This window comes from Pongo pygmaeus, chromosome 15, assembly GCF_028885625.2.
Source record: "Pongo pygmaeus isolate AG05252 chromosome 15, NHGRI_mPonPyg2-v2.0_pri, whole genome shotgun sequence".
Classification (NCBI taxonomy): Eukaryota; Metazoa; Chordata; class Mammalia; order Primates; family Hominidae; genus Pongo; species Pongo pygmaeus.
In genome coordinates this window covers 69,857,861-69,870,714 of record NC_072388.2, presented here as the reverse complement: position 1 = coordinate 69,870,714, position 12,854 = coordinate 69,857,861, and the positions used below count along the sequence as shown (strand labels likewise).

Here is a 12,854-nt window from a genome sequence, read left to right as displayed (position 1 = left end):
AAGTTCATATGGAACCAAAAAAGAGCCCACACTGCCAAGACAATCCTAAGCAAAAAGAACAAAGCTGGAGGCATCACACTACCTGACTTCAAACTATACTACAAGCTTACAGTAACCAAAACAGCATGGTACTGGTACCAAAACAGAGATATAGATCAATGGAACAGAACAGAGCCCTCAGAAATAATACCACACATCTACAGCTATCTGATCTTTGACAAACCTGACAAAAACAAGAAATGGGGAAAGGATTCCCTATTTAATAAATGGTGCTGGGAAAACTGGCTAGCCATATGTAGAAAGCTGAAACTGGATCCCTTTCTTATACCTTATACAAAAATTAATTCAAGATGGATTAAAGATTTAAATGTTAGACCTAAAACCATAAAAACCCTAGAAGAAAACCTAGGCAATACCATTCAGAACATAGGCATGGGTAAGGACTTCATGACTAAAACACCAAAAGCAATGGCAACAAAAGCCAAAATTGACAAATGGGATCTAATTAAACTAAAGAGCTTCTGCACAGCAAAAGAAACTACCATCAGAGTGAACAGGCAACCTACAGAATGGGAGAAAATTTTTACAATCTATCCATCTGACAAAGGGCTAATATCCAGAATCTACAAAGAACTTAAACAAATTTACGAGAAAAAAATCAAACAACCCCATACAAAAGTGGGCGAAGGATATAAACAGACACTTCTCAAAAGAAGACATTTATGCAGCCAACAGACACATGAAAAAATGCTCATCATCACTGGCCATCAGAGAAATGCAAATCAAAACCACAATGAGATACCATCTCACACCAGTTAGAATGGTGATCATTAAAAAGTCAGGAAACAACAGGTGCCGGAGAGGATGTGGAGAAATAGGAACACTTTTACACTGTTGGTGGGAGTGTAAACTAGTTCAACCACTGTGGAAGACAGTACGGCTATTCCTCAAGGATCTAGAACTAGAGATACCATTTGACCCAGCCATCCCATTACGGGGTACATACCCAAATGATCATAAATCATGCTTCTATGAAGACACATGCACACGTATGTTTAATGCGGCACTATTCACAATAGCAAAGACTTGGAACCAACCCAAATGTCCATAAATGATAGACTGGATTAAGAAAATGTGGCACATATACATCATGGAATACTATGCAGCCATAAAAAAGGATGAGTTCATGTCCTTTTTAGGGACATGGATGAAAATGGAAACCATCATTTGGAGCAAACTGTCGCAAGGACAGAAAACCAAACACCACATGCTCTCACTCATAGGTGGGAATTGAACAATGAGAGCACGTGGACACAGGGTGGGGAACATCACACACCAGGGCCTGTCGTGGGGTGGGGGGAGGGAGAAGCGATAGCAATAGGAGATATACCTAATGTAAATGATGAGTTAATGGGTGCAGCACACCAACATGGCACATGTATACATATGTGACAAACCTGCACATTGTGCACATGTACTCTAGAACTTAAAGTATAATAAAAAATAAAAAATAAAAATAAAATTCCTAGTTGTTTAATTTATAGCTTTAATAAATCTAATATTCATCATGAGAAACAAAAGTACTCTGAATAGCCTTTTCTGAGCAAAATGGCCACTCTCAAACACACAACACAAACTGCTTTGATACATATAAACACATATACATCTCACAGAATTCACAAAAATTGTGTGACACTGGTTCCCCTCTGAAATATTGGTCATAGAAACCAGAATTCCTGGAAATTATTTAGTTCAATACCTTCATTTCCAGACAGGAATTTTAATGACTTAGCCAAGATCACCCATCTTAATACCAATATTAAGCAAGGTTTCTTATGCCTATTTCAGTGCCTATTTTGCTATATATCACATTGCCAATTCCATTTTCCAATGTAAAATGTCGAAAAATAAGAGTTCCACTGTAATTCACTGTAGTCCACATTAAGATAAAAATGACTGACATTAATTAAGTGGACAGAAAGGCAACAACCCCAACATTATTACTCAGTGTTAGACAAATTCATTCAAAATATTAATGGCTCTGCCAAATGGGAAAAGATAAAACAGAGTACTTAATACTGAATGGTCTACAGGATCTGCCTCTACAAAAAGAGTCAAAGATTATGAATGCTTAAAACACACCTAAATATACTCTCTCCCCCTACTATTATATTGCTAAGAGCAGTGGCCAACTGGGTGCCAAAAACACACTGAAATGTGCAAGATGTACAAATTAAGTGTAGAACTTCCTTTTAAAAATAGTGACAGTGTCTCGCTATGTTGCCCAGGCTGTTCTCAAACTCTTGGCCTCAAGTGATTCTCCCACCTCAGCCTTGCAAAGTGCTGGGATTACAGGCATGAGACACTGTGCCCAGCTCAGAATTTCTTTTTTAAGAGCACTGAACAGTGAAAAGACTTAGAACAAAATAAAAATTTAGGTGACCATTACATACTGGAAACCAGTACCTGATGAACAATACTTGTATTTTCTATTCAAATTACAAAAGTTACCCACTTATTTTCCACTATCTGATTTAAATGCATAAGCCCTGCCAGTGATTACTCTTGAGGTTTCTGGGTGACAAAGGACAGCTGTGCTGTAACAGTTTAACTTTTCCCAAAGTGGGTAAAAGTGCATAGACACACACCGTTCCGTCTGGTGACTTAGTTTAAACTTATTCTCTATTCTACTTGGATTACTTCACTGGACTCTCAGCTGATTCCAGAGCAGCTGACAATATTACCAGCAGATCATAATAGATCATAAACCCTTCCTGTAATTGTGATTCACATCGTCATGCAACTTATCTGCAGAACTTTTTCGTTTTACAAAATTGAAACCCTCTATCTACTAAACAACAACTTCCTTTCCCCTATCCCCTGGCAACCACCACCTACTTTGTGTTTCTACAAATCTGACTACTTTAATGTTTTATTTTTTCAAGTCCAAGGTGAGCAAGAAGATCTGGGAAAGTTTGGAATTTCCTAGAGACTTGTGTAATTTCAATGTGAATATTTTAACACTGACACTACTGAAGAGTATACTTAAAAATGGTTAAAATGTCTATACCCAGTGGTTATGACTGTAATCCCAGCTACTCACAGGAGGCTGAGGGGTGAGGGTCAGTTGAGCCCAGGAGTTCAAGTCCAGCCTAGGCAACATAGTAAGACCCTGTCTCTGAAACAAAAAAATTTTTTAATGGTTAAGATAATAAATTTTATATTATGTGTTTTTTACCACAATTTTTTTTAAGCTAGATGGATAAATATTTCACTTTGTTTTCTCTCCAGTAAGGGAAGACAACCAAATGTTGAGAAACAAGCTGGGAAACCGAGCCATTTACCCCACAGTTTAGTCTTCTTAAATTCTGACAGCTTATCCTTAACACTAAAAATTGCACAATTTCATCCAGGAGCGATAGGTTCAAGCTATTCAAGATGCCAAATACATTTCTAATAGGACTCTTGAAAACGCCGCTTGGCATCACAGAAATGGTCATACCAGAATTATCACAGTCATGAGGTAACCTTATTATTTCACTTAAAAACTCAAGTGAATAATTTGGCTAGCACTTTGCAAGGTAAAAATGCAATCTTTTATACAATACTCCTTTCCTTGTGCAGCAATGTAAAGGTTTTGTTTTGGATTGATAACTTTCACTATCTCCTTCACCACTGGCTCAAGATCTGGAAGTACATTGTAGCCAAAGACTGCTTTCTTAATATACTTGTAGCTGTTCTCCATCAGAATGGATTTCAATACATCTTTTCCAGTCTATGTTACGAAGTGATTATCAATTAAATCTAACACTTAATGTCAACTAACTTCTAATACTTAGTGATTATGATGTGCAAGGTACATTTTTAAGTGCGTTAAGTATACTAACTCATTTAGCCCTCACAATCACCTCATGGCTCTATTATTCTTCTCATTTTCAAGATAGGGAAACTAAGGCACAAAACTAGACATTAGAGAGCAGTTTGGCTACACAGTCAGGATCAGCAAACTTTTTTCTTAGGGCCAAAACAACATATACTTCAGTTTGTAGATGATCTGTTGTAACTACTCAACTCTACTGTTATAGCATAAAAGAAGCCATAGATATATAAACAAATAAACATGCTATGTTCCAATAAAACCTTATTTATAGACACAAATCCAAATTTCATATAATTCTCACACATCACAAAATATTACTTCTTTTGAATTTCTTTTCAAGCATTAAAAATGTAAAAATAATTCTTAGCTCGTGGGGCATACAAAAACCTCCATGGGCCATAGTTTGCTGATCTCTACTCTAAATGAAAAATTATTTTCTTCTCTAACCAATAACCCAAACAAAAGGTCATCAAGCTCTTCTCATTCATACTTGCCAACTACAAATCTATCACCGCCAACACCACCAGTTTCTTCCAACAGTAAAGCAAAGTAGCTGCTAGTAAACATAGGCCAGTAATTGCTCTTTCACAATGTATGAAATCAAGGCACATTCAACAGTGGCATTTAGTAACAAAATTCTGAAAACAGCTTCTCTAGCTTGCTCTCCAAGCAAAATAATTATAATTAATTTTTTAAAGTAGTTTTACAATTTTGGATTATACCTTCATGTTTTTTGGTGTCTTCCCCCTCAGTGAGAAAATGTATCCATTTACACTAGAAAACAATGGTTTAGGATTATTGTAAAAAATGCAATTGGTTCCATAAAAATTCCTAGAAAAATATAAAAACTTCTTGGCCTGGCGTGGTAGCTCAAGCCTGTAATCCCAGCACTTTGGGAGGCCGAGGCAGGAGGATCACCTGAGGTCGGGAGTTCCAGACCAGCCTGACCAACATGGTGAAACCCTGTCTCTACTAAAAATACAAAATTAGCCAGGCATGGTGGCGCATGACTGTAACCCCAGCTACTCAGAAGGCTGAGGCAGGAGAATCGCTTGAACCCAGGAGACGGAGGTTGCAGTGAGCTGAGATTGCGCCATTGCATTCCAGCCTGGGCAACAAGAGCGAAATTCCATCTCAAAAAAAATAAAAATAAAAACAAATAAATAAATAAAATTAGATAAATAAAAATAAAAACTTCAATAGACATGTCACTATTTGACATAAAAGATAACTGACTAGGGACTAGGAACAGAGTTTGTTAGTACAATAAAGGAAAAATTTAAAAATAGATACAAACATGAAGCCTGTGTCTTACTGTCTCTCTAAAAAGGTAGATTAATTGTAAGAAAAATCATAGAAAGTAAAAATAAAACAATCTAGATCACCCTTTCAAAACACAAAGATACCCCAAAGTTTACATTTCTTCACATCTCCTTGTACTAGATGTTTTTCCTTAAAATGTTTAGCTATAAATGTATAACAAATAAATACAATTGTCTCTCCCCGGAAGCTGTACTTTGCTGCCTTATAATATGCTATAGTTTCATATCCAGCTATTAGAAAAAGTTGAAAAAGTTTCGTTTCCAAATTTAAAACACTAAATTTATTTAGATTATTTGATTATTCGTTTTTGTTTTTGTTTTTGTTTTTGAGATGGAGTTTTGCTCTTGTTGCCCAGGCTGGAGTGCAATGGCACGATCTCGGCTCACTGCAACCTCTGCCTCCCAGGTTCAAGCGATTCTCCCGCCTCAGCCTCCCGAGTAGCTGCAATAGATAATGGGCATGCGCCACCACGCCCAGCTAATTTTGTTTTTAGTAGAGACAGGGTTTATCCACGTTCGTCAGGCTGGTCTGGAACTCCCGACCTCAGGTGATCCGCCCGCCTTGGCCTCCCAAAGTGCTGGGATTACAGGCGTGAGCCACTGTGCCTGGCCCTAGATCATTCTTAAATCCCTGTTTCTCTTTGTGTGGTCTGAGATCTCTGAATGTTCCCAACTACCAAGTTAAGAAAACGGTGCTCCTAGTGAGCTATGGCAGAAACAATCACTGGCATATTTATTGAGAAAAACTGAACTTAATTTTTTTGGCTTTAAAGTTCTGTCTGTTCTGCTAATAGTATCTTGTAGAAAAAGAACTAAAAATTAAATAATACCAAAAAAATCTGGCAGATGAAAACAAAAATTAGCAGAATTTGAAAGCAGTATGCCTTATGCCCTAGACATGGGGAAAACACACAAACACACACACGTGTGCATGCAGACACGCACACTAATCCTATCGTAAATTGTAAGTTCCATCCATCAATATATCTGGACTAACTTTTCTTAACACTCTTTCAGGAGATGAAAACTAAACATTTATAACAATAGGAGTGCTGCCTTCTTTCTACTGTCTGCCTAAAAATCAGTCCGTCCTATGGCTGTTTACATTGTGGGCAAATTACTAATGGGAAAAAGAATTAACCATTTTTTTGTAAAGCTCTAAGATGGCCAATTGGCCTCAAGTTTTAGCTTTTCTACTGGTATGCCTGAAGGGATGGGGAGTTGGGAACACCTCTACTTACTCACAATGACAGAAAAACCCCCTTTGGCTTTTTCCCAGAGAAAATGGGCAAGTTAATTCCCGCAGTGTTTGCAATTCAGTTCCATAGCTCTCCCACCTTTCATTTTTGGTGGATGGAGAGAATGTTGGCGAGAAGGGAGAAAGAAGGGCTTAGTATTCAAATATTGCCTATAAATTTAGAAAATGTTAATTAAGAAGGATCAGAAAGAATATGAATGTTTTTAATGAGGCTTACAGTTTTCCATATACAAGCTGCCCCCAAAGGACTCAGAAAAGGCCCTGATATCAATGGCCATGGCTCCAGGGATTTAGCCCTCTTGCCAGTCTCCTTTGGGGATTGAGGTAAAGCATTCCAGTTAGAAGTCTCCTTTCAGAGGATGGAGCTGCAGAGGAAAAGGAGAAAAGTACTCTCAATGTTGAGATTCAGGCATACTTTCCCACAGGAAAACAAAAAACAAAAAACAAAAAACATAATATTCTACTGAGCTAACTACACAGGTCCAAACTAATTTCAGAGGGCCAGCTGGGAACCTGTGTAACAAACTCACAGTGCATTTTCCCCAAAGGCAACTGGTTTACAAGTGAGCTATTGGAACTTGAGCCTACCTGTATTTCTGCAAATGTCTGCTATATAAATATTTTAATATAATAGAATAATTAAAAATAATAGATATTATCTTTTTTAAAAATCTGTATATATCTTTTAAAAATCTGTTTATGTCACTCCATAACCTACATTTGAATTAATATTTATATTTTTAGCTACAATAGAATGCTCTTCTTAGGGAGGTAACAGTCAAAATTTATGCCACATCACCCAGCTGAAAAGAGACTAAAATAATATAGCACACGCAACTCATCGGCAACAGGTATTGAGTCTATTACTCGGGACAGAAGTCACTATGCCAGGAGCTAGAGATGAGCAGCTTGATCCATATGAAGCCAGGTACAGTGACATTCGCCTGTAGCCCCAGCTCTTTGGAAGGCTGAGGTGGGAGGACTGCTTGAGCCCAAAAGTTCAAGGCTGCAGTGTCCTATGACTGTACCTGTGAGCAGCCACTGCACTCCAGCCTAGGCAACATAGGAAGACCCTGTCCCTTAAAAACACACAAACACATACACACATACACACACACACACGCATGAGAAGGGCACAGACACGAAAAATAAGGGATGAAGAAAAAAACCCAACAAATAAATGTGAGGATGTATACTGATGGACTAAAATAATCATATGTACATTATAGAATTTTTCCTATACTTTTATTTAAAGAAAGAAAATCATTTATACAATTTACAAATTTATACAATCTATAAATTCTGGTGAAAGTCAATGTCCTCATAATTAAAATGTTACGTATATCTTTTCTACTCTATTTCATGAAATGATTTTGTCCAATTTATTCACATATTTTTAGCAACAGAAGTTTCTTCATCACAGAAGTCATTATGAGTTATCTAACAGGTTTACACAGCACATCTACATCATCACTTCAGTATAAGTTTGAGTTCTAACACTTTCTGAATGTATGTATGATGCTGTTCCTAGGAATTCTGTGTATCCAAATGTCCATTTGTACTTAATTAGGACTTTTCTTTTTTTCACTCATCACAGAAGTACATATTCTTATCTCCATAAGCTACTTTTTAACTTAATCCAACAAGTGTTAATGACATCCAACACTTGCAAATTATTAAGTTATAACCCTAGTAACAGTTACGATTAGCTATGCTAAATTTTAAAAAACTGTTTAAAAATCAAGTCATGTTGCTACAAACACACACACAAAAAAACAACTGGATGAAAAACAGTAACTGGACAAGTGGCAAGTAATACAAAAGACCTTGTAATAAGTCAGATAATATAATTCTTTCTTGGCTGAGGGATACTTTCGGGTCAGGGGGCACCTAGCCTAATAATCAAATATATATAGTCATATGGTAGACTAGAGATAGAATGCTTCAAAACAAGAGCAAGATGGTAAGAGGGGAAAAAAAAAAAAACACTGAATGTACAGCGGAGCGTTCCCCCAGTTTCCAAAAGCATCTTTAGATTACTGTAGAGAACAAAAGAAGTAATAATTTTCATGTAATCCCAAAGGGTATCCAAACGATTACTATCTAGAAGTATTAAAGATAGCACACTTTGAAATTTTTCAAAAATGAAGGTAACAAAGAGATAGGCCCCAGAATACAACATACCCAACAATCTAAACTTTATAGATAGAAATGGTGATTCACAAAAACCTTTTACAAAACTAACTCATCCTATCCTATGTGTTGAAATGGTTTTCTGATGAGATTAAGGTACCTATTCCCAAACCATCAAGTAGCAGCAAGCCAAAAGTGTAATGTTTTTAAAAACTGCTATGTCTGAGAATTATAACTGGTTATTAAAATAAAGCAGAAAGGTAGAGGTATGTATGCATATTAAAGAAATAGTCTGGTACAGGTTTGTCTCCCAGTATTATCCAGATGGTATCATCTGGAGACTGCATGCCATTCTTTACCCCAATATTCCCAAAGTAAAAACTGAAAGAATGGCTATATAAGAATATAACTTGAGAGGCACTAACAATGTTCTGATTTATATGTGATTTTCTTAGTAAACCTAACCATTCTGGAAAAAGGAAAAGGTGCCCCACACTAAGAATTATCTTAATTAATATTTCCTTTTGTAAATTAGTAACAATATTTTACTGTATAAATCACTCTTTTATTTATCAGTCTAAGTAAATCCCTCAGTAAATTGATAAACACTGAATTTCTAAATGGTAAATATGAGGACCAAACCTGTCTCATAGCAAGTCCAACTTAAATAGCTTTACCTATCCTGTTTCTCCCACTTGTTCCTGATATATTCTATTGCAACATTTTTTCAGGATTCACAAGTAAAAGTAAGCATTCATTAACAAATTCTGTCAACATGACACTGCAATTCTGAAGAATAGCAGGTAGGTTATTGTTTTAACATACCTCACAAAATACCAGTTCAGGATACATTTAATGGGATTACCTTTTGAGCAAATACATTAAAAACAATGAGATTCTCCTTGCTCCTATATAAAAGTATAACTATACTCTTATAGACGTAGTATAATAAGCAAGCACAAAATAAGTAATAACACAATAGCTCAAATTTAAAGCTTTTAAGAATCAAAATAATTCAATAACGAAAGTATTAGGTCAAAGGAAGAGTCAAACTATGAGAATTAAGTAAAAATAAATATTTTAAAATGAAATATTAATATATACAAAAGTTAGATCAAAAATTATTTTGCTTATATTCTTTTCTGTTTCACTAACATTTAGTAGAAGCAACCGCAAGCTGAATTCCTAACACAAGAATGAAAATCAGGCCAGGCGCAGTGGCTCACGCCTGTAATGCCAGCACTTTGGGAGGCCAAGGTGGGAGGATCACTTGAGGTCATGAATTTGAGTCCAGTCTGGCCAACATGGTGAAACCGTCTCTACTAAAAATACAAAAATTAGCGACTTGGTGGTGCACGCCTGTAATCTCAATTACTCGGGAGGCTGAGGCAGGAGAACCGCTTGAACCTGGGAGGCAGAGGTTGCAGTGAGCCAAGATCGCACCACTGCACTCCAGCCTGGGCAACAGAGTGAGACACTGTCTCCCAGAAAAAGAAAAAAAAAAAAAAAGAGAGAGAATGAAAATCAATAATATATATAAACTGTAAAGAGTATATTAGCTCTCATAAGAGCATTACTAGAACCCAAATATCATTTCCATCACACTTGCCCTGAGCTCAATTTGCTTGAAACAGAATGATAGTATTGCATGCTGTATAATCCATTTCTACCTTTAAACAAAAGTACTACAATTACACATATTTAACATACTATATTTAAGGTGAAGTAAATGTGAAAGATGCCTAACAGAAAAAAATTAAAAACTGTAGAAGAGCATATCCTACTACCACCATAAAGGCAACTAAGACACACGTAAAGAACAGGAGCTTGATCCATTCATGCAACAATTTACTGAACACCTATTAAGTCTCAGATATTCTACTAAGCAATGATAATACAGAAATAAACATGATCCTTTCTCTCTTTGAGCTTCTTAGAATGACAAATTTAGTGTTTTACTGAGCACTACATACACTGGATTATATTGTCACAATCCTTTGAAGAAAGTACTGTTATTATCTTCATTTTAAAGGAGAAAACTGAGGCCATGAAGTCATATGCCCACAGCTGGTAAGCAGCAGAAAGTGAAGTGATACCCAGTCTGACTCCACAGCCTGCGTTTTTAAGCACTAAACTATACTGTCTCCCTCCAATGCAGTGTTTCTCACCCATTTTCTTCATTATTGTCCTCCTAAGTAGCCTTTTCAGACATTCTTTTCCTCATCATGCTCCCTGTGAAATTTTAATACCAGATACACTGCACACTTGTTTGTGCTGCATGTACATCTGTACTTTATATGTAAAAAGAATAAGATTTTTTTTTCACACATGCATCCCTCAAGAGCTCATTTCTGCCCCCTTGAGGGTAACACCACACCCACTGAGAACATAAACTCTGGGGCAATGTTCCTCGCTGTGGGCACGGTTGACACTTAAAGCCAGACAATCCTTTGGTGTGGGGAGCTGTCGTGTGCATTATAGGTGGTTTAAAATCCCCTTGGTTTCTATCCACTAGAGGCCTACGGCACTGCTGTTTCAAAGTTAGGTTAAAATCTCCCAAAAGAGATTTACATTCCTTGAAACATGCAGCTAAGTGGCAGCAAGTGCTTCTCTTGCTGCTACTTACATATTCATAAGGACTATAGTACAAATTTTGTTCATAATGAACTGGAATGGGCAGGATATACACAGACTGTAAATGCTGCATCTCTGTAGCGAGAGTGAAGGAGCAGGTGTGATGGCAGGGGCAATGGCAAGAGAGTATCTGATATAAGCACAGCAAGGAAAGAACCCCACATTAGACCAGTAAGTGAAAGCACATAAAAGTTTAATGAAATCCATTTATAATGTGTGCCACAGAACAAGGCTAACCCTGGCCCCAAATGACCAGTGAGACAAATTATCTCACTTTAAGTACATGCAAGAACCATAACTAAATCCCTGGGAGAACACTGTACTAAATGGGCTTCCACTGTATTCACATAATATGTTGGTCAAGAAGGAGAGCCAAGATTAAGGATATAACTAGATGGAGATGGGAAGGACAGCTCTGAGTTTTGGATCCGGAACACACTGAAAAAGATCAGGAGATGCTCAGTTCATGTCAAATCAATCACAGGTAGGCTTTCAAACACAGACTAATCAGAAAGAAGCATCTTGTATGATGGTGGAGGGTGATGGAAGGTGGCTATGGCAGTGGTCCTGAAGTCAAAAGGAAAAAACGGCAGGGGCAATCTATGTAAACATAAGCCAGTGATTTAACCCGTAGGAGCCTCTGTTTCCTCATCTGTAAAAGGAGATTTACAGTATCTTCATCTCACAAAGCTATGAAGAGGATTAAATGAGAACATTTGAAAGCATATGGTGCACGGGTATATAACAGCACAATAAATATTTGATATTTTTAATAATGTTTAAGCAGTACAGTGACAAAATTAAGACAAGCAAATAAAAAGACCTGAGTAGATACAGTTCAGGGCAACCAAAGATGAGCTACATTAAAAAAAAAAAAAAAAAAAAGATGAGGTAAGTGAGATTTGTGAGCCCTCAGAATACAGAGGTAAATATTAGTCTGATAGTGAATGACCAGAAGTCACTGGAAAATGAATAGAGAAATATTTCTGTAAAATGGGGGGGAAAAATCTATTTTTCAAACAAAAACAGTATGCTTGACAGTAAAACACTAGAATTCCCATTAAAGTAAGGAACTAGACAAGGCTGTCTTCATTTTCAACATTACTTAACACAGACATAAAGATGTAAAAGTACCATGCAAAACAATTACATAAGGTAAAAATGCAAGCCGGGCTTCGTGGCTCATGCTTGTAATTCCAGCACTTTGGGAGGCTGAAGCAGGCAGATCACTTGAGGTCAGGAGTCCAAGACCAGCCTGGCCAACATGGCAAAACCTCATCTCTACTAAAAATACAAAAATTAGCTGGACGTTGTGGCACACGCCTGTAATCCCAGCTACTCGGGAGTCTGAGGCAGAAGAATCACCTGAAGCCAGGAGGCAGAGGTTGCAGTGAGCTGAGATCGCACCACTGCACTCCTGTCTGGGCAACAGAGTGAGATTCTGTCTCAATAAAAAAATTTAAAAAAAAAACAGAAGTGAAAACTGTTATTTACAAATATAATTGCATACCTGAAAATGTCTTTAAAATCAACAGAACAATGTAAGAATAAACTAGTTCAGGCCAGGTGCAGTGGCTCATGCCTGTAATCCCAACAAGCAGTTTGGGAGGCTGACGTGGGTGGATTG

At 37.1% G+C, this 12,854-nt stretch overlaps 1 protein-coding gene across 12 annotated transcripts in view; it reads right to left on the bottom strand.

Moving 5' to 3' along the window:
• Positions 1–12,854, bottom strand: part of PCNX1 (pecanex 1) — a 205,555-nt gene that overhangs the window by 175,540 nt on the left and 17,161 nt on the right. The window contains exon 1 of one of the 12 annotated variants that reach the window (XM_063651752.1): positions 6,678–6,780. The exons of the other annotated variants lie outside the window; for them this stretch is intronic. The gene's annotated coding sequence lies outside the window, so the exon portion shown is untranslated. Of the gene's footprint in view, positions 1–6,677; positions 6,781–12,854 lie in introns of those variants that run through there. 12 annotated transcript variants of the gene reach the window in all.